Below are 26,026 nucleotides of genomic sequence, written 5' to 3' on the forward strand. Positions count from 1 at the left end.
TAAAATTTTCAGCTTTTCTGCTCTGGTTTCTCCCCATCTTTGTGGTTTTATCTACCTTTGGTCTTTGATGTTGGTGACCTACAGATGGCGTTTTGGTGAAGATGACCTTTTTGTTGATGTTGATGCTATTCCTTTCTTTTTGTTAGTTTTCCTTCTAACAGGTCCCTCAGCTGCAGGTCTGTTGGAGTTTGCTGGAGTTCTACTCCAGACCCTGTTCGCCTGGGTATCACCAGTGGAGGCTGCAGAACAGCAAATATTGCTCCCTGATCCTTCCTCTGGAAGCTTCTTCCCAGAGGGGCAGCCGCCTATATGAGGTGTCTGTCAGCCCCTACTCGGAGGTGTCTCCCAGTTAGGCTACATGGGGCCAGGGACTCACTTGAGGGGGCAGTCTGTCCTTTCTCAGAGCTCAAATGCTGTGCTGGGAGAACCACTGCTCTCTTCACAGCTGTCAGACAGGGATGTTTAAGTCTGCAGAAGTTGTCTGCTGCCTTTTGTTCAGCTATTCCCTGCCCATAAAAGTGGAGGCTAGAGGCAGTAGGCCTTGTTGAGCTGTGGTGGGCTTCGCCCATTTTGAGCTTCCTGGCCTACTCAAGCCTCAGCAATGGTGCATGCCCCTCCCCCAGCCAGGCTGCCGACTCACAGATGGATCTCAGACTGCTGCACTATCAGTGAGCAATGCTCCATGGGTGTGGGACCTGCCGATCCAGGCACGGGGAGAGAATCACCTTGTCTGCAGATTGCTAATACCCTCAGAAAAGCACAGTATTTGGGTGGGGAGTGTCCCGTTTTTCCAGGTGATCTGCCAAGGCTTCCCTTGGCTAGGAAAGGGAAATGCCCCGGCCCCTTGTGCTTCCAGGGTGAAAAGATGCCCCGCCCTGCTTCAGCTAGCCCTCCGTGGGCTGCACCCACTGTCCAACCAGTCCCAGTGAGACGAACCTGGTACCTCAGTTGGAAATGCAGAAATCACCCATCTTCTGTGTCGATCACACTGGGAGCTGCAGACCGGAGCTGTTCGTATTTGGCCATCTTGGAAGGTATTTGTGTATCATCTTTTTAATCCCCTTTTTATATTCCTTAAGGATTTTCTTCTGTCCTGCATAATGGGTGAATTCCTCAATACTATCTTCCATTTTTATAATTCTCTCTTTAAGGTCTAGTCAAGTGTTTACCTGTATATTAATATTCGTATTATAATTACTAAAATTTTTCTAATATTTATAATAGATTAATATTCATGTCTTCCTTGTTTTGTTTCTGCCTCCTTGTTTTGTTATTCTTACTATAAATTTTAATTATTCATTTATCTCTAGGAGTCTCCTAAACACACATATTTTAAAGTCTTTTAAGACTATTCAATTATTATTATTATTTTTTAGCTTTTTGAATTGGAGATACTTTTTCTCTTTTTTCTTCTCTATACCTCTCCCTTTCTAGCAGATAGAGAGAGGTATAGAGTTACTTACCTTTACTTGGCTCCCTGGTATCTTCAGTCTATAACAGTACGTCTTAGTTTGTGCTTTTCCAGAACCAAACTTTAAAGCAAAGATTCCAGTTTAAATTGTTTATTTTGGAAGTAATATTTTAAAAATATTGCAAAGGGAAGGAAAAAGTGAGGTAGATAAGGGAAAGTAGCCAAAAGGGTTTATTATTAAGCAAATTATCACTTCACTGCAGGTTAATAAAACATAATTCTTCTGAGGAATACTAAAACCTAGTGTAAAATATGGACCTCAGATTTAAGCCCCTGAAGAATTAAGGGAGCTGAAGTATTTATTCACCAGTTTCTGTCATACATTCACTGAGGGCTACCCTGAAAAAAGTTAATTCCTTCACATTTCTGGCTTACTGCATGGGTGACAAACAGGGTTTAAAATGCCAGAGAAAACCTGCAGGCAGGTAAACTATATATATACACACACACGCACATATATATGTGTGTATATATATATGTATGTATGTGTACATATAGTATATATGTGTGTGTATATATATATAGTATATACACATGAGTATATATATATATATATATATATATATATATATATATATATGTAAAGTGTAGCTTCCCTGTGGGAGACTAATTTCTAATCCACTTCCTGATTTTGAGTTCAGAGAGCAGCAGGTCATTGCTTTAGCTTTACTTATTGGTGTTTCTTTCTCTTTATTGATGATCCATAGAGAATATTTTCTTGTTTTTTTTTTGGCTTTAATGTGCCTTTTATTCTCATAATTTCTATTTTTAATCTAACATTATTATGCATTTGATGCAGAGTCTGCCCCAAGGATAAACTTTAAATGCCTTCTCAATTGGAGGTCTAAACCTTCCGTTCTGCCTTCTAAATCCAATTCTACCAATTATGAGTTCCTGTTTGGGATGAAAAGTTTTGGAATAAATGGTAATGATGGTTTCACAGTGTTATGAAGGTAATTAGTGCCACTGAACTGTACATTGAAATATGGTTAAAATGGTTTTATCTTCAAGATGGTTTATTGGGGGTTTTATTAATGTGCCTCATCCACTTAGAGTAAAATAGAGTGTGAAGATTCACACTGTAAACTTTCATCGGAGAAGAAACACAGGTGCCTAACACAAAAAATGAAAGAAACTTCAGACACATTGCATGGAGAGGTGCACAGCAATCTCTACCTTGAGAGAGGCAGAAAACTGTGTTTCTAGAGCTTGAAAGGGGGAGAAACTGTCTGCATGATACTTATTCTCACTGGGGAGCTGGGAAATCCAGGCAATGAGGGAGTGAGTGCCTTAACTCTACCCAGTGTTGAAGGTTATTTGGTGAGTAGTGAGGACTACGTGAGAAGGAGAGGCATCAAGAAGTGTTTTGTGTGCACTCTCATAGCCCAGCAAAGACAGAGAGAAGATATTCCTGATCTGACTCATAGGGGACCTCATAGAATTCTGCCAACTAACTCAAGTGGTGGTCACAGGTTAGCAGCATCTTCCGACTGAGATGTGCAATCTAATCTAGAGTGGGATGGATTCCTTTAAACAGAATTGAAGGTGAGCAGGAAGCATGCTCTTGCCATGGGTGTGGGTGCTGGGTGCCCCTGTTTTGTGGGTAAATGGGAGGGGCGTGTCCTGAAAGCTGTGGCCTTTTTCCCAGGTGGGAAGGCTTGTGGCCTAGGGGAGTTTTACACTGTAAGCCCAGAACTGCCCAAGACCCAGCTAGCTGTTGCCAGGAGAAGTCTATGGGCGTGAGATCCACCACATCAAGGACAGGGGAGCAGGGCACGCCTCACTGCTGCTTGTTACACCCCTCTCTCATGCCAATTCTCTTGCGCAGCAGAGGCAGTTTAACTCCTCCCTGGAACACTACTTCAGTACACAGGAAACTGCCTTCCAATCCCCATTGGCTTGTGTCCACATGTGGGTAGCCAGAATGTGGACTTTCCTCACTCATCTAACATTGCCCCTCAACTGGCCTTTGTAGCATAACACAATAAAAAGGACTATTGGGAGGCTCATGGCCCCACCCATCACCTGGAAGATCTGAGTACTTGGCCTGGGTAGCATAAGCCAAGCATAAATTCCACAGCCGCCACTGCCTGGCCCTCTTCGGCAAGCACCATCTCTTGGCCAGAGGTCACCTCACACAGCCCATTACAACATCTGCTGACACAGTAACACAGCACTCAGGAATGAAAAATACTTTGTGCAACCTCAGCTAACACCATTGCCCACACCACCGTGGCTACTCAGGGCCTTAAGCCTATTTATGCATCCAGTACATTACTACTACAGCTAGTAATTGAGAAAGCCACCACATTAAGGGTATTTACAACTAATGGCATCTTATAGAGTTTATGCCACTCTCCTGCACCACCCATCTGAGGAGATGCATGCACCTGCTACTGGGAGACCAGTGGACAGGTCATCCCAGTGTAGCTCCACACTATATTATCCTCTTCTGGAGCTAAGAACAGAGCTCAAGCCACTACAAGTCCCCCAGACCTGTCCATAGCCTGAGGCATTGGATAGCTTATCCAGGTGACTAACTAACTAGAGACATTGGTGACTAATTATCCTCAGAAGGAAGAACCTATACTAGAAGTGAATAATCATAGCCCAAGCAGAGTGCTAAGGGAAGAGTGCTGGAACCTATAAGAAAGTTAATTGGAAGGATCTATGATACACACAGAAAGAAAGTAAGAAGAAGCTGGCAAAGATCAAACCCTGAGAGACTTCGTATTCTGTGGAAAAGGTAAGTGGGAAAGATTTCAGCCTCTCTAGCCCTTGATTGCTGGTATCCAAACTCAAAAAGAGCTTCTTTGCCCCCACAAGACCAAGTACAGGAGTGGACTGTGATTTGGGGACTTCTCGAGGGGATTACCTTGCACATGCAAGTTTCTTTCCCTTTCCTCCTGGACCCAAGCTGTATTAGTGTGCACTATACTGGGTGTGCATGCATCATGGGACTTTGTTCTGCTCAGAGACCTCCAGCCCTTGTGTCTTCTCATTACTGGATCCCTTGCAGACATTCACCAGCACCAGCTTAGATTGCAGCATCCCCAGAGGGCAGCTAGACCCAGAGGAGCAGCAGAATTCACAGTAGTCTGGCCCTTGGGAGATTGGTACTCTTAGGGGAAGAGGGAGTATACCACAACAAGGAAGCACCCCATGGAACAAAAGAAACAAGAGTGCAGGCTTTTCTGTGTTCCAGAACTTCCTGCTTGTGGGAAGTTTTTTTTTTCAGCAGAGGCACAGCCACAGTGTTGAGCTCAGTGGGTAAAAGCATCAGTTCTGCCCCAGTAGTCAAGCAGCTCCAGTGCTCAGGAAGGGACTTGGAGCAGGAGACTTCTCCTCCCTCTCACTTACCACTGCAGTCACAGCTGGGGCTTCCCCATGGGAGATCAGCAAGGTTGCACCTGTTGACTGCCTTTCTGGGGGCACTTTGAGGTAACTGCATCTTCATGGGAGAAGTGCCCTCTGGGCTCAGGCTTGCATGAAGGGTAGAGAGTCTTACTGCCTCTTTACACAGAATGTTAGCATTTCTGCAGCTGGACAAAGGTGCCTGTCTGATTGGAATATCCAGATCACTGGGATAGAAACATGATAGGGAGGCAGATTGCTTTCCTGCTTGCCTGGTAGCAGAGCTGAGGTGGCTCCCTCACTCCACCCTGCGAAGACCACAGTGTATTCCACTGGAAGCCCCCACAGCCACTTCTGTCAAAAATGGGACTTTTGTCCACCATTGTGTTATTGCATGTACCCACGTGCCTCAGCTGCAGCTGGTTTTCATCCATAGACACCTCCTAATGGGCGGAAGACTAAACTGTTCAACCTAGTGCAAAAAAGCACTGGGAAAAGAAAGTGCGCACCATTGGGAAACATTGTAAGCTTCATGACACCTCTGCAATTCTGGCCTCACAGGAGAGAGTGAACCTGCTCACAACAAGTACATAACTACTACTATCATCATCTGAGAACGTCATCCCACAAAGATTCTCTGTAATTAAGGATTCACACAGTCTTTTCTACTGAAGGCAAACAGAACCAAAGATAGGTGACCGTGAACTAAACATATTGAAGTCACATTCTCAGAAAGGAAAGATCTAGTGAAATAAAAAATAAATTCAATAATAATAAGAATAAATAATCTACCCAGATGAGAAGGAATGAGAAAAAATAATTCTGGCAATATGGAAAAGAAACCAAGAATTTTATAACACCCTGAAAAGATCACACTAACTCTCTACCAATAGATTCAAACTAAAATGAAATAATTGAAATACCAGACAAATAATTCAAAATGTGAATCATAAAGCTATTCAATGAGATCCAAGAGAAAACTGAAAACCAACATAAAAAAGTTAAAAATAATTCATATAACCAAAATTAGAGCTGAAATGAAAGAAATTGAGACAAGAAAAACCATTCAAAAGATCAAGAAATACAAGAGTTTTTTGACAATATTAATAAAATAGATAGACCACTAGCTAGACCAACAAAGAAGAAAAGAGAGACCAAATAAACATAATTAGAAATGACAAAGGGGATGTTACCACTGACTTCACAGAAATACCAATAACCATTGGAGAATATTATGAAAAGCTCTATGCACATAAAAATAGAAAATCTAAAAGAAATGGATGAATTCCTGGACAAATACAACCTCCCATGATTGAGATAGGAAGAAATTGAATTGTGGAAAAGACCAGTAATGAGCTCCAAAATTGAATCAGTAATACTATACCAACCAAAACCCAACCAAACAAAAAAAAGCCCATGACAAGATGAATTACAAATCAACATCCACAGCCAAATTCTACCAAATGTACAAAGAAAATCTGGCACCATTTTCTACTGAAACAATTCCAAAAAATTGAAAAGGAAGGACTCCTCCCTAACTCCTTCTATGAGGCCAGCATAATTCTGATACCAAAACCTGGCAGAGACACAACAAATTAAAAAAAAAACAACTTCAGGCCAATATTTTTGATGACTATTGATGCAAAAATCCTCAAGAAAATAGTGGCAAACTGAAACCAGCAGCACATCAAAAAGTTAGTCCAACACAATCAGGTAGTCTTTGTTCCTGAGATGAGAGGTTGGTTCAACATATTCAAATCAATAAATGTAAGTCATCACATAAACAGAACTAAATACAAAAGTACATGATTATCTCAATTGACACAGAAAGGGCTTTCAATAAAATTCAAGAGCTCTTCAGGTTCAAAACTCTCAATAAACTAGGTATTAAAGAAACACACCTCAAAATAATAAGAGCCATCTATGATAAACCCACAACCAACGTCATACTGAATGAGCAAAAGCCAGAAGCATTCCCCTTGAAAACTGGCATAAGACAAGGATGCCCTCCCTCACCACTCTTATTAAACATTGTACTGGATGTCCTGGCCAGGCAAATTAGGCAAAAGAAAGAAATAAAGGACATTCAAATAGGATGAGAGGAAGTCAAACTATTCTTGTTTTCAGATGACATAATCCAATAGCTACAAAACCCCATAATCTCAGCCCAAAAGCTCCTTAAGCTGATAAACAACTTCAGCAAAGTCTCAGGATACAAAATTAATGTGCAAAAGTCACTAGCATTTCTATACACTAACAACAGTCAAGCCAAGAGCCAAATCAGGGAAGCAATTCCATTCACAATTGCCACAAAAATAATAAAATACCTAGGAGTACAGCTAACGATGGAGGTGAAGGATCTCTACAAAGAGAACTACAAAGCACTGATCACGACCGGGCACAGTGGCTTATGCCTGTAATCCCAGCACTTTGTGAGGCCAAGGTGGGCAAAGCACTTGAGGTCAGGAGGTCGTGACCAGCCTGGCCAACATGATGAAACCCCATCTCTACTAAAAATACAAAAATTAGCTGGGCATGGTGTTGCGTGCTTGTAGTCCCAGCTACTCAAGAGACTGAGGCAGAAGAATTGCTTGAATGCAGGAGGTGGAGGTTGTACTGAGCTGAGATCACGCCACTGCACTCCAGCCTGGGCAACAAGGTGAGACTGCATCTCAAACAAACAAGCAAACAAACAAACACTGCTCAAAGAAATCAGAGATGACAAAAAATGGAAAAATATTGCATGCTTATGGATAGGAAGAAACAGTACTATTAAAATGGCTGTAGTGCCTGGGAATGGTGGCTCATGCCTGTAATCCCAGAACTTTGGGAGGCCAAGGTGGGCGGATCATGAGATCAGGAGTTTGAGACCAGCCTGACCAATATGGTGAAACCCCATCTCTACTAAAAATACAAAACAAACAAAAAAAAATTAGCTTTGCGTGATGGCATGTGTCTCTAGTCCCAGGTACTGGGGAGGCTGAGGCAAAAAAAATCACTTGAACCTGGGAGACGGAGGTTGCAGTGAGCCGAGATTGTACCACTGCCCTCCAGCCGGGGTGACAGAGGGAGACTCTGTCTGAAAAAAAAAATTACCATAGTGCCCAAAGCAACTTCCACATTCAATGCAATTGCTATTAAACTACTAATGACATTCCTCACAGAACTAGAAAAAAAAAGAGCTATATTAACATTCACATAGGACCAAATAAAGAGTCTGAATAGTGAAGAAAATTTTAAGCAAAAAGAGCAAATTTGAAGATATTATGCTACTATCATGCTACTCCGCTTCATGCTGTCCTATGGTAACCCAAGCAGCATGGTACTGGAAAAAAAAAAAAAGCACACAGACCAGTGGAAAATAATAGAGAGCCGAAAACCAAGGCTGTAAACCTACAACTATCTGCTCTTTCACAAAGCTGACAGAAACCAGCAATGGGGAAAGGACTCCCTAAACTATAAATGGTGATGGGATAACTGGCTAGCCATATACAGAAGATTGAAATGGTGCCACTTCCTCACACCATATACAAAAATTAACTTAAGATGGAGTAAATACTTAAATGTAAAACTTAACACTATAAAAACCTAGACAATACCATTCTGGACATAAGAAACAGCAAAGATTTTATGACAAAGACAACAAAAGCAATTGCAACAATAACAAAAATTGACAAATGGGATCTAATTAAATTAAAGAGCTTCTGGACAGCAAGAGAAACAATCAATAGAATAAACAGACAACCTATGTAATATGAGAAAATATTTGCCAATTATGCATCTGACAAATGTCTATTATCCAGCATCTATAAGGAACGTAAACAGATTTACTACAATAAAAAAGAAACAACCCTATTAAAATGGGCAAAGGACATGAACAGACAATTTTTTAAACAAGACACCCATGTGGCCAACATGCATACAAAAACAAAGCTCAACATCTCTGATCATTGGAGAAACGCAAATCAAAAGTGCAATGAGATACCATCTCTCACCAGTTAGAATGGCTATTATTAAAAAGTCAAAAAATAACATGCTGACAAGGTTGTGAAATAAAAGAAATACTTATACACTGTTGGTGGGAATGTAAATTTGTTTAATAATTGTGGAAAAGAGTGTGGGAATTCCTCAAAAACTTAAAAACAGAAATACCATTCAACCCAGCAGTCCCATTACTGGGTATATACCCAAGGGAATATAAATTGTTCTATCATGAAGACACATGCATGCATATTTTCATTGCAGAACTATTCAAAATAACAAAGACATGAAATCAGTCTCAATGTCCATCAAAGGTAGAGTAAATAAAGAAAATGTGGTACATACACAATGGAATACTATACAGTCATAAGAAGAGATTATATTATTTGCAGAAACATGGATGGAGCTGGAGGTCATTATTCTTAGCAAACTAATGCAGGACTAGAAAACGAAATACCACATGCACTCACTTATAAGTAGGAGCTAAATAATGAGAATACATGGACACATAGAGGGAAATAGCTGACACCGAGGCCTGTTGGAGGGTTAGAGGACGGAGAGGGTCATGTAAAGAACTGAGTACTAGGCTTAATAGCTGGGTGATGAAATAATCTGTACAACAAACCTCCATGACATAAGTTTACCTATAAACAAACTTGCACATGTACCCCTGAACTTAAAAGTTAAATAAAAAAGATTTAAATATATAAAGATTTCACATACAAATGTAGATTTCTGCATAAAAAATAAAAAAGTAATTTGTAATATGAATGAAAAATGTTCTTGAGATAGACATTTTAAGAAAAACAAACAGAACTCTGGAAATGAAAGACTCGGTTATAGAACTACAAAATATAATGGAAAGTTTTAACAATACACTAGACCAAGTAGAAGAAAGAATTTCAGAGCATGAAGACAAGGCTTTTGAATCAGACAAAAATAAAGAAAAAAGAATGAAAAGAAGTGAACAGTCTCCAAGAAATATGGGATTATGTAAAACATCCAAACCTAAGAATCATAGGTGCTTCGGAGGGGGAAAAAAGCTTGGAAAACACATTTGAATGAATAATTAAGGAAAATGTTCATGGCCTTGCTAGAGACTTGATATGCAAATACAAGAAGCTGAAATAACTCCTGGGAGATTCATAGCAAAACGAACATCATCAAGGCATATTGTCATCAGATTATCTAAAGACAACATGAAGGAAATAATTCTAACAGCAATGAGACAGAATAATCAAATAATTTACAAAAGAAAATCTATCAGACTAACATCAGACTTCTCGGCAGAAATCTTACAAGCCAGAAGGGCTTGGGATCCTATATTTAGTCTCCTCCAATAGAATAACTGTCAGCCAATAATTCCATATTCAGTCGTATTAAGTTTTGTAAATGAAAGAGAAATAAAATATTTCCCAGTAAAGCAAATGCTTAAGCAATATGTCACTGCTAGGCCAGCCCTGTAAGAAATGCTCAAAGGTGTTCTAAACATCAACCTCAAAGGTTGATACACACCTGTATATAAATACATGAATTTCAAATTTGAAAACAAAGCTGTTCTTTTATGAATTAAGTACAAATTAATCACTTCATCTAGCCATTTCCATGATACCTGCAGATTCATCATTTCTCTGGATCAAGGCCTGAGTCTCAGCCTGAAGGACATTATGTTAAGCAAAATAAGTCAGTTACAGAAAGATAAATACCACATGTTCTCACTCACATGGGAACTGAAAACATTATTTTTGAGTTCACAGAAGTAGAGAATAGAACTGTGGGTATAGAGGCTGGGAAGAGTAAGGAAGAAGGGAGCTTGGGGAGATGTTGGTTATTGAATACAAAATTACAGCTAGGTGGGAGAAATGCACTCTGATATTCTGCCAAACTGTAGGGCAAATGTGGTTAGTTATAAATTACTCCATATTTTCAAAAAGCTAAGAGAGGATTCGGAGATTTCCCATTACAAAGAAATAATAAATGTTAGAGGTGATGGATGTGCTAATTACCCTGATATGATCATTATACATTGTATTCATGTATCAAAATGCATGAATAAAATACTACTCTGTATGCCATAAATATGTACAATTATTATATGTCAACTGAAAGTAAAGAGTAAAAGGAATAAATCAACCAAAAATAAAAATGCCTGCAAGTATGAAACTCTCAGGGCTTATGTAACAGCAGCACAATGAAGAAAATAAAGCAACTAGGTAACAATCAACATGATGACTGGAACAGTACCTCACCTTCTCAATATTTTCTATGAATGTAAATGATTTAAGTGCCCCACTTAGAAGATATAGATTGGCAGAATGGATTAAACATACTCACACACACACACAAACCAAACATCTGTTGCCATTAAGCAACCCACCTAACATGTAAAGTTTCTTTTAGATTAAAGGTAAAGAAGTGGGAAAAAAAATTCTGTGCAAATGGAAAATAAAAGTGAGTAGGAGTAGCTGTTCTCGTATCAGGCAAAACAAACTTTAAATCAACAGCAGACAAAGAAGACAAAGAAGGCAATTATAAAATAATATAAAGTCAAATAAGGTCATTATATGATGGCAAAGGGATCTATTTCAGAAGAAGATATAACAATCCTAAATATATATGCACCTAATACCAGAGCTCACAGATTCATAAAACAAATACTATTAGACCTTAAAAAAGATATAGGCAGCAATACAATAATAATGAAGGAGTTCAGCATTCCATTAACTGCACTAGAGAGATCATTGAGGCAGAAAGTTAACAAATAAATACTGGACTTAAACTGGACTCTAGAACAAATGGACCTATCAGGAATTTACATAATATTCTACCCAAAACCTGAAAAAGATACATTTTTCTTATCAGCACATGGAATATTCTCCAAGATAGGCCATATGATAGGCCACAAAACAAGTCTCAATACATTTTAAGAAAATCAAAATTATGTAAAGTATCTTATCAGACCACAGTGAAATAAAACTAGAAATCAATTCCAGAAGGAACTGTCAAAACTATGCAAATACATGGAAATTAATCTGCTCCTGAATACTCTTTTGGTCAATAATAAAATCAAGATGAAAATTTACACAATTTCCATAATTTATGATAACAGTAACACAGGTTATAAAAATCCCTGGGATAGAGCAATAACAGTCCTAAGAGGAACATTTATACTGCTAAATTCCTACATCAAAGAAACAGAAAGATCACATATTGACAAGGTAATGTTGCACCATAAGGAACTAGAGAAACTACGACAAACCAAACCCAAAGCTAGCAGAAAAGAAATAGCAAAGATCAGAACAGAAATAAATGAAATTGAAGAGAAAATTACAAAGGATCAATGAAATAAAAAGTTGTTTTTTTGAAAAGGTAAAATTACCAGACTACTATGTAGATTAAGCAAGAGGAGAGAAGATTCAAATAAGATCAATCAGAAATGCAAATGGAGACATTACAATGGATATCACAGAAATATGAAAGATCATCTGAAACTACTATGAACACTTCTATATAAAGAAACTATAAAATCTAGAGGGAATGAATACATTCCTTGAAATAAACATTCTCACAAGCTTGAATCAGGAATAGATAGAAATCCTGAAAAGACTAACAGAAAGCATAGTGATTAACTCTGTAATAAAAAATCTCCCAACAAATAAAAGCCCAGTACCAGACACATGCATAATTGAATTCTACCAGACATTTAAAGAACTTACACACAAAAGCTATATGATCAATTTAATAGATGCAGAAAAAGCATTTGACAAAATCCAAAGTTCCTTCATGATAAAAACCTTCAACAGACTAGGCATAGAAAGAACATATCTCAAATTAATAAAAGCCATATATGACAAACCATCAGCCAACATCATACTGAATGGGGAAAAGTTGAAAGTATTCTTCCTATGATCTGGAATAAGGCAAAGATGCTCACTTTCACCACTTCTGTTTAGCATAGTAATAGAAGTCCTAGGCAGAGCAATCAAACAAGAGAAAAAAATAAAGGGCATCCAAATTGGAAAAGAGAAAGCTAACCTATCTCTGCTTGTTGATGATATGATCTTATACCTGGAAAACCCTAAAGACTCCTCCAAAAAACTCTTAGATGTGATAAATGAATTCACTAAGGTCTCAGGTTAAAAATATATGTATACAAATCTGTAGCACTGCTATAGACCAATAATGACTAAGATGAAAATCAATTCAAGAACTCAATTCCATTTACACTAGCTGCGAAAAAAAAAAAAAAACCTAGTATACGTAACCAAGGAAGTGAAAGCTCTCTACAAGGAGAACTGCAAAAACACTGCTGAAAGAAATCAGAGATGTTACAAACAAATGAAAAAACATTCCATATTCATGGATTGGGATAATCAACATTGTTAAAATGGCCATACCGCTCAAAGAAATACACACATTTTATGAGATTTCTATTGAAACATCAATGTCATTTTTCAGAGAATTAGGAAAAAATAAGTTCTAAGATTCCTATGGAACCACAAAAGAGCCCAAGTAGCTAAAGCAATTCTAAGTAAAAAGAACAAAGCTGGAGGTATTCCATGACCCAAATCAAAATTATATTATAAGTTTATAGTAACCAAATATGCATGGTACTAGTATAAAAGTAGATACATAGACCCATGGAAACGAATAGAGAACCTAGAAATAAAGCCCAACATGTATAGCAACTGATCTTTGACAAAACAGACAGAAACGTACACTGGGAAAATAACTATTCAATAAATGGTGCTCAGAAAATTGAATAGTCAGTGGCAGAAGAATGTAACTGGTTCCCTATCTATTACCATATACAAAAACTAACTCAAGATGGATTAAAAACTTAAATCTAAGACCTGAAGCTATAACAAACCAAGAAGGTAACAGGAAAAGCTTTTCTGGATATTGGATTAGGCAAATAATTTATGACTAAGACCCCAAAAGCAAATCCAATAAAAATAAAGAATAAAGAAGCGGGAATTAACTAAACTAAAAAGCTTCTGCACAGCAAAAGAAATAACAAGAAAATAAATAGAAAACCTACAAAATGGGAGGAAATATTTGCAGTCCATATATCCAACAAATAACTAATATCTAAAATCTATAAGGAACTCAAATCAGCAAGAAATAAATGAATAATATTATTAAATAATACGCAAATGTCATGAATAGAAATTTCTCAAAAGAAGATATACCAATGATGAACAAACATATGAAAAAATGTTCAACATCACTAATGATCAGGGAAATGCAAATTAAACCACAGTGAGATAAGACCTTACCCCAGCCAGAGTGACTATTATTAAAAAGTCAGCAACAGATGTTGGTGTGGATTTGCTGAAAGGGAAACGCTTATACACTGTTAGTGGAGTGTAAATCAGTACAACCTCTATGGAAAACAGCATGGAGATTTCTCAAAGAACTAAAAGTAGATCTACCACTCAACCCAGCAATCCCACTGCTCGGTGTCTACCCAAAGGAAAATAAGTCGTTATATACAAAAGACAACTGCACATGTATGTTTATTGCAGCACCATTTACAGATGCAAAGAGTTGGAACAAACTTAAATGCCCAATAACCTATGAGTGGATAAAGTGTGCGATATACATACACACACACACACACATATATATACATATATACACACATATATATACCTATGCACACATATATATACATATATATGATGAAATATTACTTAGTCATAAAACAGAATGAAGAAATAATATGTTTTGCAGCAACGTAGATGGAACTCGAGGCCATTAACCTAAATGAAGTAACTCAGGAATAGAAAACCGAATACCACAGGTTCTCACTTAAAAATGGGAGCTAAGCTATGGGTACATGAAGGTATACAGAGTGGTACAATGGACACTGGAGACTGAGAAGTGGGGAGTTTGGGAGGGGGGTGAGGGATGAAAAATTACCTGTTGGTTACAATATACACTATTCTGGTGATGGGTACACCAAAAGCCCAGACTTCACCACTAAACAATCCACCCATGTAATGAAAAATCACTTGTACCCCTAAAAATATTTAAATAAATTTTAAATAAATTTAAAATTATTTTAAATAAATTTAAAATAATTTTAAATAATTTTAAATAAATTTACAATTATTTTAAATAATTTTAAATAAATTTACAATTATTTTAAATAATTTTAAATAAGTTTAAAATTATTTTAAATAATTTTAAATAAGTTTAAAATTATTGTAAATAATTTTAAATAAGTTTAAAATTATTTAAAAAATTTTTTTAAAAAATTTTAAGATGTGCAAAGGAAAAAATGTAATCAAAGTGGCAAAGTTTATGTAATATATATTTTACTACAAGAAAGAAATCACCTGTGAAATTTTCTACACCTTTTTGTTTTGTTTTGTTTTTGGCCAAAGTCTAACTATTGCTCATCTCTAATATCATCCCTGGATAATTAATCTCTGTTTAGCTCTCAAGTGTGACTCTTAATATTTGCCTTAGTTCCCTTTTTTTCTGATCCCAGTGTTGAGCCCTCGCCATTCTGCCTCTAGGGTAATTATGACACTTGGCTTTCTTCTCACATAATTGTAGCTTAGCATTCTAACCAAAGCCCTGAAGAATCAAACAAACAGTACTATTTCCTACCTAACATTCCCAAGAGGTAAAAGGAATCAGACACTTACTTTGTGCCACTACTGCTTGTTATGAAAATCATTCCTTTTTGTATCAATAACACTATCTTGAAATATCTGCTCCTGTGCCTTTATTCCCTATTAGCTATTAAGTTCTTGAGGACAGGGAAAATAAATTCAAACATTTCATAAATAACTAAGTTTATACATTTTGATTTTTTTCACAGTGGGTTTTATTTTAGATCTTTTTATAAACAAGAAAATAAAATGAAATACTTAGAACCTCTTCTGATTTTCTGATTTTCACCACAAGAGGGAACCATCAGAATTTATATCACAGAGGACAAAAAAAAAAAAAAAAAAAAAAAAAATTGAAGCCAAGGCTGTGAGAATTGATACAATTTTCAATAGTACTCAAGTAAATAAATACTGAATAAAAATTTATTATGTATTGCTTGGAACAGAAAAAGGGACTTGAACTTTCAGTGTTCTAGGCCTGTATCTCCTGTTTTAAATTAACACCATGTATGTTTTTCAGGGGATATTTTGTAGGATAGATCAATATAGTTTTATATAAAATGTTTAAAGTAAATATTGAGTGTTTCAAAAAGTAAAACACACTTATTGTCAGTCTCACCAGAAGGATCTTCATAGTTACTGTTTTTAAACTTTTTTTTATTATTCTGACATCTAAAACAGAAAATCCTTAAAACTTTCTCACAAAATGGGACCCTATGAATTATCACCAATTTTCTTAGTTTAGGAAAATCCAGAAAAGCTAAAAAGCTGCCTCTTCCAAATGTTTAGAAAGTGAAATGCCTTTTTATAACTTTAATGAAGGCATTATTAATTTGAATGGTCCAATCAGATCATATCAACTGATATTTATTTCTTTCCTTTTTTTAACCATTGAACAAGTAATTATTGAATGCTTATCAATTGCAAGGCACTACTTTTAAAAGACACAGAAAGATAAATACCAGATGATCTCACTCATATATGTAATCTTAAAAAGTTAATCTCAGGGAAGTACGGTAGAATGGTGGTTACAGAGGCTAGGGTGGTTAGGAGGAAGGGGAGGTAGGGGAGATGTTGGTCGGAAGATAGGAAGAATATATTCAAGAGATCTATTGTACAACAAGGCGACTATATTTAACCATAATATACTGTATTCTTGACAAACGCTAAGGGAGTACATGTTAAGTGTTCTCATCACAAAAATGAGAGCAATGTGAGGTAATACATTACTAGCTAGATTTAACCATTAGTCAACATATGTAAACTTCAAAACATCATGTTGTACATGATAAATATATACAGTTTTATCAAAAGGAAAAAATTAATTAAATAATATAAAGGCACAAAGAAATAACTTACCATTCTAGAATTCCTTGGATTCCTGACCTTCTGCTAGTTCTGCTTTGCCATTCCTCATCTTTGGGAAATACTCATTTTGTGCATATATACCTGGGCCTCTCAAAGTTGCTCAAAAATGTCACAAAGCTTATATCTTTGTTCCATTACAAACGCAGGCCATTTAAAATATAATAGCATTTTTCGCAAAGAAATAAGACTTTTTAATAATAAAGTCCATAAGCTGATGACATGAGGGCCAGATTTGACCTACAGACTTTCAAATTTTGGATTTTTTGCCTAACAGTCCGAATGTTCTAGTTTTCCTAAAAAAGAAAATTCTGGCAGCACTGAGTTTCTAATTAATTAATGACAACAGTTGGCAGGAGTTGAAAAGTCATTGTAACCTTTAGATAGAACATTGTCTTTCTAATATTTCAGTTCCAAGAAATATCTACTGGATGATACTTGAGTCACTTAGCTCGTTTTTATGACTATTCTGGCCATTGTAAGCTGTTTACTGTTCTCTAGTTTATATGTTGTCTCAGTATACCATCAGTGGCCAGTCCTCTCAAGATGATAACTCAGCACTCTTAACCAATGACCATTATGTTTTTTAGGAAATGAAGGTGAGATATCTAAAATAGGCAAATTCATAGAGACAGACAGTAGATTAGAGGTCACCAGGGGCTGCGGGTAGATGATGGTAGTGAGGAGTTATTACTTAATGGTTATGAGTTTCTGTTTTGGGTGGAATAAATGTTTTGGAAACAGATAGTAGTTATGGTTGCAAAATGTTGTGAAAGTAATTAATGCCAAAAACTGTACAATTAAATATGGTTAAATTGACAAAGTTTATGTAATGTATATTTAAATACAATAAAGAAATCATCTCTGACCAACAGCAAAAGAAAACTAGGTATGAGCTCATATTGCTTCTTTCTTGTGCACCTCTGTGTTCAATTGTCCTTTTCTCTTTTTTGTCCATTTTACAGATAGTGCGGCAGATCTCACCAAACTAGAGGCTGCTCAAATTGTGGTAGATCCCATCCATACAAGTATCCTCCTTGCTGCTCCCATGTAACCTAAAGGCAGCTCTCACCAACCTAAGGGGTGGCACAGGCAAGAACAGAAACACATATCAAAGTCAGAACAGGTTAAACCTGCAATCCTTTGTTAGTTCTCTCATCAATAATAGACTTCTTAAGATCAGTAAGTTCTACCCGTGATTGAACTTCTGTTACCCTTAATGGCCAGCTAAAAGATAATGCCTCTCTAAAACTATTTCCTCTGTATTATTAACTCCCTGTGACACTGCACACACCCTTACCTCAGCTCTTTTCAACACTACCACTGGCCTTCATCCCTACCATTCTACTGTTCCTTTGTGAACAAATCTCTTTACATTCTAAATTCTTATCACAGAATAATTTCTCTTCCTTTGCTTTAAAAAACATTGTTCTTTCACAGGATAAATAAAAATATTCCCTAGTGGATGCTATCTTTAATTTCACCATTCATATGGAATTGGACTGTGATGTGGAGATGGGATTCTCTTCACGTTTCAATAATTATTCTTTCCCTTTTATGTAAGAAACATCTCTTATCTTGATGTTTATACCACTTGATGATGTCAGTGCTATGCCCCTTTTTATAGTGCCTTGTTTGGAATGTAGAGGGTGGGGTAAAAGGAGATGTTAAAGATAAACTCTTCTATTTATCTTAAAGAATGGGTTACCATTATTTATCTAACCACTCGCTTATGAAGATCTGATGTGATACCTTCTTTTCCCTTACTTTTATGTAATTCAATTAATTGCAAAGTAAAGGTTTTTTTTTTACCACTAAAGGTACATGTTGAATCCTATGACTTTTTCTATCATATCAGGAAATTTGTAATAATGCTACCATGATGCATTGCTTCTAATACAGAGTCCTTATATTTTTATCAATGTCTCTAATCTCAATTTATTCTATTTAACTATATACTGTATTCTTTCTCTTTAACTCAAAATATGTTTAACTCTATTCTAACTTTAGAATTATTTCACTTCATCCTTATGTTGTCTTTTTATTCACAGATTCAACAGATATTATTGATCATCAACTATAATCTAGGCACGGTGACAAAAACTAAGCTTGATATCTTTATCTCTTTTCTTGTTTTTCTTATCTGATACCTAGATTTGTATTTTATTCATTTTTTAACCTTTCATTTTTACACATATTGTCTTATTAATACACTCATTTGTTTCAATTATTGTCTTTAGGTATGTGACTCCATATCTATACGCAACTCTTCTCTTGAGTTTCATGCTGTCATTTCAAAGTCCCTGCTTAATAACCTGCTTGGATAGTCTCAGAGAAACTTCAAGTAAAATATGTAGTCTGAATCAGGTTGATTGCCTGATAAAACAAATAATAATTTCCTAGATTCCAAATAATTTTAAAATGTTGGAACTATCAGACAAAAACTTTTACTTATTTATTTATTTATTTATTTTTTTTGCAGATTGACGAGGTAGACATTTATTTCTAGCAATTATCTGAGAATGTATAGGGTAGTGACAAGATATTCATTTACTTGTAGCAATTACCCTACATTTGTTGGCTGAAACAACTTTATATACTTAAAATTTTTTTCTCTATGTTTATTGTTCTTAAAAATTGCATTGAATTTAACTAACTGGAATGTCAAATTGTTGATGATACACCTCAGAGGATAAGCATTGTTGAGGTTGGAATAGGCATGAATCAAGAATTAATTCTAGTCCCTAATTTCCATGCAGCATAGAACTTATAGTTCATTGAATTCATTATAAATTAGTTTCAGTTTCTCCTAACACTGTTGATTTTATTTTGTGATGGAACTCTTATAATATGTAAATTATTATCATGATTTTGAGTATATTTTCTTTATGAAACTTTTATTTATTTCTACTTTTATTTTCTTCTACTTTTATTTTGGGTTCTAGGGGGTACATGTGCAGGTTTGTTACATGGGTAAGTTTTGCGTTGCTGAGGCTTAGTGTATGAATGATCCTGTTACCTAGATAGTAAGCGTAGTATATAATACATTGCCTTCCAGCCCACACTCTTCTCCCACTCTCCCCTCTCAAGTAGTCTCCAGTGTCTATTGTTCCCATCTTTGTGTCCATGTGTATTGTGGTATTCGGTTTTCTCTTCCTGCATTAGTTCACTTAAGATAATGGCCTTCAGTTGCATTTTTGTTTACGCAAAGGACATGATTTCATTTTTTGTGATTGTGTAGTATTCCATGGTGTATATGTGCCACATTTTCTTTAACCAGTCCACTGTTGATGGGCATCTTGGTTTATTCTATTGCTGTTGTGAATAGGGCTGTGATGAACATATTAGTGCATATGTCTTTTTGATATAATTATGTATTTTCTTTTGGGCATATATCCGCCAGAGGGATAGCTGCTTGGAATGGTAGTTTTGTTTTAAGTTCTCTGAGAAATCTCGAAACTGCCTTCCACAGTGGATGACCTAGTTTACATTTTCACCAGCAGGATATAAGTGCTCCTTTTTCTCTCCAACCTCGCCAGCATATGTTGTTTTTTGACTTTTTAGTAATAGCCATCTTACTAGTGTGATATTCTATCTCATTGTGATTTTGATTTGCATTTGTTGAAATATGATTGACACACAAATGCCATACATATTTAATGTATATACAACTTGATAGGTTTGGAGATAAGGTTACACTTGTGAAGTCATCACCACAATCTGTGTCATAAACTTATCACCTCCAAAAACCTCCTCCTGCTGTCTTTACTTATTATTATTATCATTACTATTATTATTGATAATATAAGAACACTTCACATAAGATCTAAACTCTTTGCAAATTTTTAAGTAAACAATACAATATTGCTAACTATAGGCACTATGCTGTACAGTTAATCTCTGTAATTTATTTATCTTGTGTAACCAAAACTTAATACCCTGTAACATAACAGCTATTCTGTGTTCCATGAGGTAGAGGTAAACATACTTGCCATAAATAGAAAGATAGACATTATTGGAGAAAATATAAAATATAATACAAGAACAAAATGGAATATTTAGAACAAAAAGTTCAATATCAGCAATTTTAAAAATTGACATAGGAAAGAATCAGGGAAACCAAAAAGAAAATTACTAGATCACCAGAAATTATCCAAATTGTAAAAGAGAGAATAATAAAAATTGAAAAAATGAGCAATGGGACTTGTGGAACACTATCCAAAAGTAATTAGAATTCTAGAAGAAGAGAAGGAGATTGAGGTGGAAAATTTATCTGAAGACATAATGACCAAAAACCTCTCAAATGTAGGGAAAAGCATACATTCACAGATTTAAGAAGTTCAACAGTCTTCAAATAGAATAAATTCAGAAGAGGCTATGTCTATACACATCACAATTAAACTGCTGAAAACCAAAGCTAAAGAATAAAACCTTTAAATCTTCCCCCCAAAATAATAAATTACACACAGTGGAACAAGAATTCAAACATTGTAGAAGTCTCATCAGAAACTATGAAGTCCAGAAAACAATGGAACAAAATCTTTGAAGTTAAAAAGAAAAAAAAATGTCAACCGTGCATTCTATTTTCCTAGCACATCAGGAATAAACAATGGCATTTTCAGATGAAAGAAAACTAAGAGATTTCATCACGAATAGAGCTACTCTACAAGAAATACTAAAGTTATTTGTGAATATCAAAGAGAAGCTTGAATCTTCTGGAAGGAAGGAAGAACAACTGAAATGGTATTTATCTACCAAACTATAAAAGACTATTTTCTCTTAAGTTCTTAAAATATACACAACTTTGGAAAGTAAATATAACATAGTCTGGTGTGGTTTTCTGTGTATGAAAACATAATTTTTTGACAATTGTAACAATAACATCAATAAAGAGAAACTAGTTGCAAGATTTCTACATTTGGGGTTAAATGGCACAATATTAACTTTAAGTAGACTGTGAATTGTTAAGTATGTTTATTGCAAATCATCAATCAACCACTGAAAAACCACACACAGGGTTATAGTAAACAGGTTCATATAAAAATAAAAGTATCCAAATATTTTAAATATTTAAAAAGAAAATAGAGAAGGAAAAATAGAGGAATAAATAAACATAAGAGACAAAGAGAAAATAAATAATACAATGGTTAGCATGTTCTCACTTATAAGTAAGTGGGAGCTGAACAATAAGAACACATGGACACAGGGAGGTGAACAACACCTAATGGCCTTTGTGGGGGGGCAGGGGGAGGGAGAGCATCAGGGAAAGTAGCTAATTCATGTGGGGCTTAATACCTAAGTGATGGCTTGAGAGGTGCAGCAAACCACCATGGCACACGTTTCCCTATGTAACAAAACTGCACATCTTCCACATGTATCCCTGAACTTAAAGTAAAATACAAATTTTTAAAAAAGATTTATAGTTGAAACCTCTGTTAAGCCTTGTAGTTAAGCAAGGCTGATAATCCCAGCAGTCAAAGGGACAGACTGTTTTGTCTATCTGGTTTATTCCTGTATTCCCAGAGCCTACAGGAATATGATATATTCAATGTTAAATAAATGTTGACTAAATGACATTTTTGTTACTCCAATAATAATAATAATAATAATAATAATAATAATAATAACATGATGGTTAACCTAAAGTAAAAATATTACTATTTAGATTACATTTTAACGGTCTAAACCACGTGTGTTCAACATTTTTTCCCTGGGCCACATTGGAAGAATTGTCTTGGGCCACACATAAAATACACTAACGCTAACAATAGCCGATGAGCTTAAAAAAAATCTTGCATAAGTTTAGTTGTATCTATCACCATAGGTAAGCAAAAAAAAATCTTGCATTCAAAGGGTTGGACACCCGTGCAAACACTTAATTAAAAGGTTGCCATTGACAGAGTGGAAAAAAGCAGTACTCTACTATATCTGTCTCTAAGAAACACACTTTCAATATAAGTATATAAATAAATTAAAGGTAAATATAGAGAAATGATGTCTTACAAATATTAAGCATAAGAAAGCTTGAGTGATATTTTAGTATCAGACAAAATATATTTCAAGACAAAGCAGGTTACCAGAGATAAAGAGAGACACTTCATAATGATAAATATGATGATGTATTAGGAAGCCATACAATTATAAATGTGTATGTGCATGCTGAAAACAGAGCACACTAAGATAAAATATTTGCATCACAGATATTAGACACAAGACTTGTGTCTGCAATATGTAAATATATCTTTCTACTCAATAAGAATACAAACCATCCAAAAAGGAAATGGGCAAAATATTTGAATACACGATGCAATCATGAGCCAAGTAATAAATTTCAGCCAAAAATAGACCACATACATGAAAGTGGTTCCATAAGACTATAATAGAGCTGAAAATGTTCTTATTACCTAGTGACATCCTAACCATTGTAACATCACAGCACAATGTATTACTCATGTGTTTGTGGTGATGCTAGTGTAAACAAATCTACTGCACTGCCATTGATATAAAAGCATAATATAAAAGTTATGTATATATATAACACCTGATAATGATAACAAATGACTGTTACTGGTTTATGCATTTATTATACTATATTTTTATTGTATTTTAAAGTGTACTCCTTCTATTAATACTTACAAAATAAATTAACTGTGAACCTTCTCAGACAGATTCTTCAGTGATATTCCAGAAGAAGGCATTGTTATTATACAAGAAGAAAGCTCCACAAATGTGATTACCCCTGAAGATCTTCTTGTGGGACAAGATGTGAAGAGGGAAGGCAGTTATATTGAATATCTTGAACCTGTGTAGGCCTAAACTACTATGTGTGCTTGTGTCTTGTTTCTAATAATAAAAGTTAAAAAGTTTAAAAAAATAAAAATTAAAAATAGCAAACAAATCTTATAGAATAAGGGTATAAGTAAAGATATTTTTGTGCAACTGTACAATGTGTTTGTGTTTTCAGCTAAGTGTTATTACAAAAGAGTCAAAAGTTAAAAAAATAAAAAGTTTATAAAGTAAAAAAATTGCAGTAAGTTAAGGTTAAGTTATTATTGAAGACAGAAACTTTTAAAATTTAGTCTGGTCTAAGTGTACAGTGTTTATAAACTCTACAATAGTGTACAGTAATGTCCTAGGCCTTCACATTCACTTACCACTTACCAATTGACTCATAGCTACTCCCAGTCCTATAAGCTCTATTCACGATGGTAAGTGCTTCATGCAGGTGTATCGTTTTTTCACCTTTTATACCATATTTTCATTGTATTTCTTCTATGTATAGATACATAAATATTTACCATTGTGTTAAAATTGCCTACAGTATTTAGTACAGCAACGTGCCATATATGTTTGTATTCTAGGAGCAATAGGCTATATTATATAGCCTGGGTGTGTAGTAGGCTAAACTATCAAAGTTTGTTTAAGTACACTGTATGATGTTCACACAATGAAAAAATAGCCTAAGGATACATTTTTCACAATGTATCCCTATTGTTTAATGACACATGATTTATACATAAAAATATATATAAATAGCCAATAAACACAAGAAAAGATGCTTAAAATCATTAGTCATTAGGGAAATGTAAACCAAAATCACAATAAGATACCATTACCTGTCCAATAGAATGTCCAAATTTTTCTTTTAAAGATCATTCCAAATTCTGTCAAGGATGAAAAGGAACACTGATACACCGTTGATAAAAATGTAAACTGGTACAGTGACTTTGGAAAACAGTTTGGCATGTCCACATGTTGTTAAAAATACATTTACCGTATGATCTAGTGATACCATTGGACAGTATTTACTAAAGAGGAAAGAAAGCATATTTTCATACTTGTATATGAATATTAATAACAACTTAATCTGTAATAGCAAAAAACTGGCATCTAAATGTCCATTAACAGGTGAATGCATAAACAAATTGTGGTATTCTCACAATGAAATACTACTCAAAAAGAAAAAAATATTGATATACATGACAATATGAATAAATATTAAAAGATTTGATTCATACTAAATTATAGAAAATGCAAACTAATCTCTAATGAGAGAAAACACATTAGTACTTGTCTTACACAAAATGGATGTTATGTGTCTGAGATGTACTAACTCAGTTCTAGGTTCTACATGTCCATCAGTGAACAGTACAAATGAGCTCCATACAATCCTGGAACTTAGTGCACTAAGCAGTGGAAGAGGCAGAAAATAAACAAATAAGCAAAAGTAAGCAAAAAATTACAAATTGTGGTATACTACTGTGAAAGAAAATAAAAAAATGAAGAATAGATAATACTGTGGGATGCCAGGACTTACTTTAAATCTGGTGGTCAGGGATACATTTTCTGAGTAACTAGCAGTAAACTGAGACCTGAAGGATGAGAAGGGGCTGGCTATGCAAAAGGTGGAGGGAAAAGGCATTCAGTAGATGAAAGAACATATTCAAAATTCTGAGTTGGGAAAGAACTTCTCTTAGAGAATTTAAATAAAGGCCACTGTATCTGAATTCAGACATTAATGTGTGCAATGAGGCAGAGAGGTAGTTCTAGGCAAGATCATGTAGGAATTTGTAGATGTAAATTCTATTTCCAATGCAATGGTAAATAATGAGGGCTTCAAGCAGGGTGATGACATGATCATATCCCAGCTTTAAAAGATTAATACCTCACTCTTTGGAGGACTGTAGGGAAGCAAAAAATTGTAATCAAGCAGAATAGTTACTCCTAAAGTACAATTTTTTTTTTTTTTTTACAGAAACACAAGGAACTCTTGACAATGTTTGCCTTTGAGTGATAGAATGAGGAAGAGGCAGATGAAAAGAAGGATATAGATGCTTTTTATTTAATATCTTTATGTATTGTTTGGACTGGTAAAAAGTGTTTTATTTATTGGTACTGGGTATGAGAAGCAAGTTTTATGTGTCTTTGTAAGAGGAAAGTAAAATGAGAAATAAAAGGTCAAATTAATATCTTACTTGTAAAAATGTTTGACAAATGTCTTTCTTGAAATAGTCTTTTTTTTAACTTATCTGATACTACTCCTATGATATTATCCTAAGCAAATTAATGCAGCAACAGAACAAAAAACACCACATGTTCCCACTTGTAAGTCATAGCTAATCATTGAGTACACATGGACACAAAGAAGAGAACAATAGACACTGGGGCCCACTTGAGGATAGAGGTTGGGAGGAGGGTGAGGATTAAAAAACTACCTATCAGTTATTAT

At 35.3% G+C, this 26,026-nt stretch overlaps 1 long non-coding RNA gene across 1 annotated transcript; it reads left to right on the forward strand.

Annotated features, from left to right (window-relative positions):
- The first annotated feature begins 2,581 nt into the window (after positions 1-2,581).
- Positions 2,582-25,812, forward strand: LOC117977543 (uncharacterized). Its single transcript, XR_004668729.1, has 3 exons — positions 2,582-3,016; positions 4,046-4,217; positions 23,462-25,812. It is a non-coding gene; the product is annotated as an uncharacterized LOC117977543 (long non-coding RNA).
- The last annotated feature ends 214 nt before the right edge of the window (positions 25,813-26,026 follow it).

Source organism: Pan paniscus, chromosome X (genome assembly GCF_029289425.2).
Source record: "Pan paniscus chromosome X, NHGRI_mPanPan1-v2.0_pri, whole genome shotgun sequence".
Classification (NCBI taxonomy): domain Eukaryota; kingdom Metazoa; phylum Chordata; class Mammalia; order Primates; family Hominidae; genus Pan; species Pan paniscus.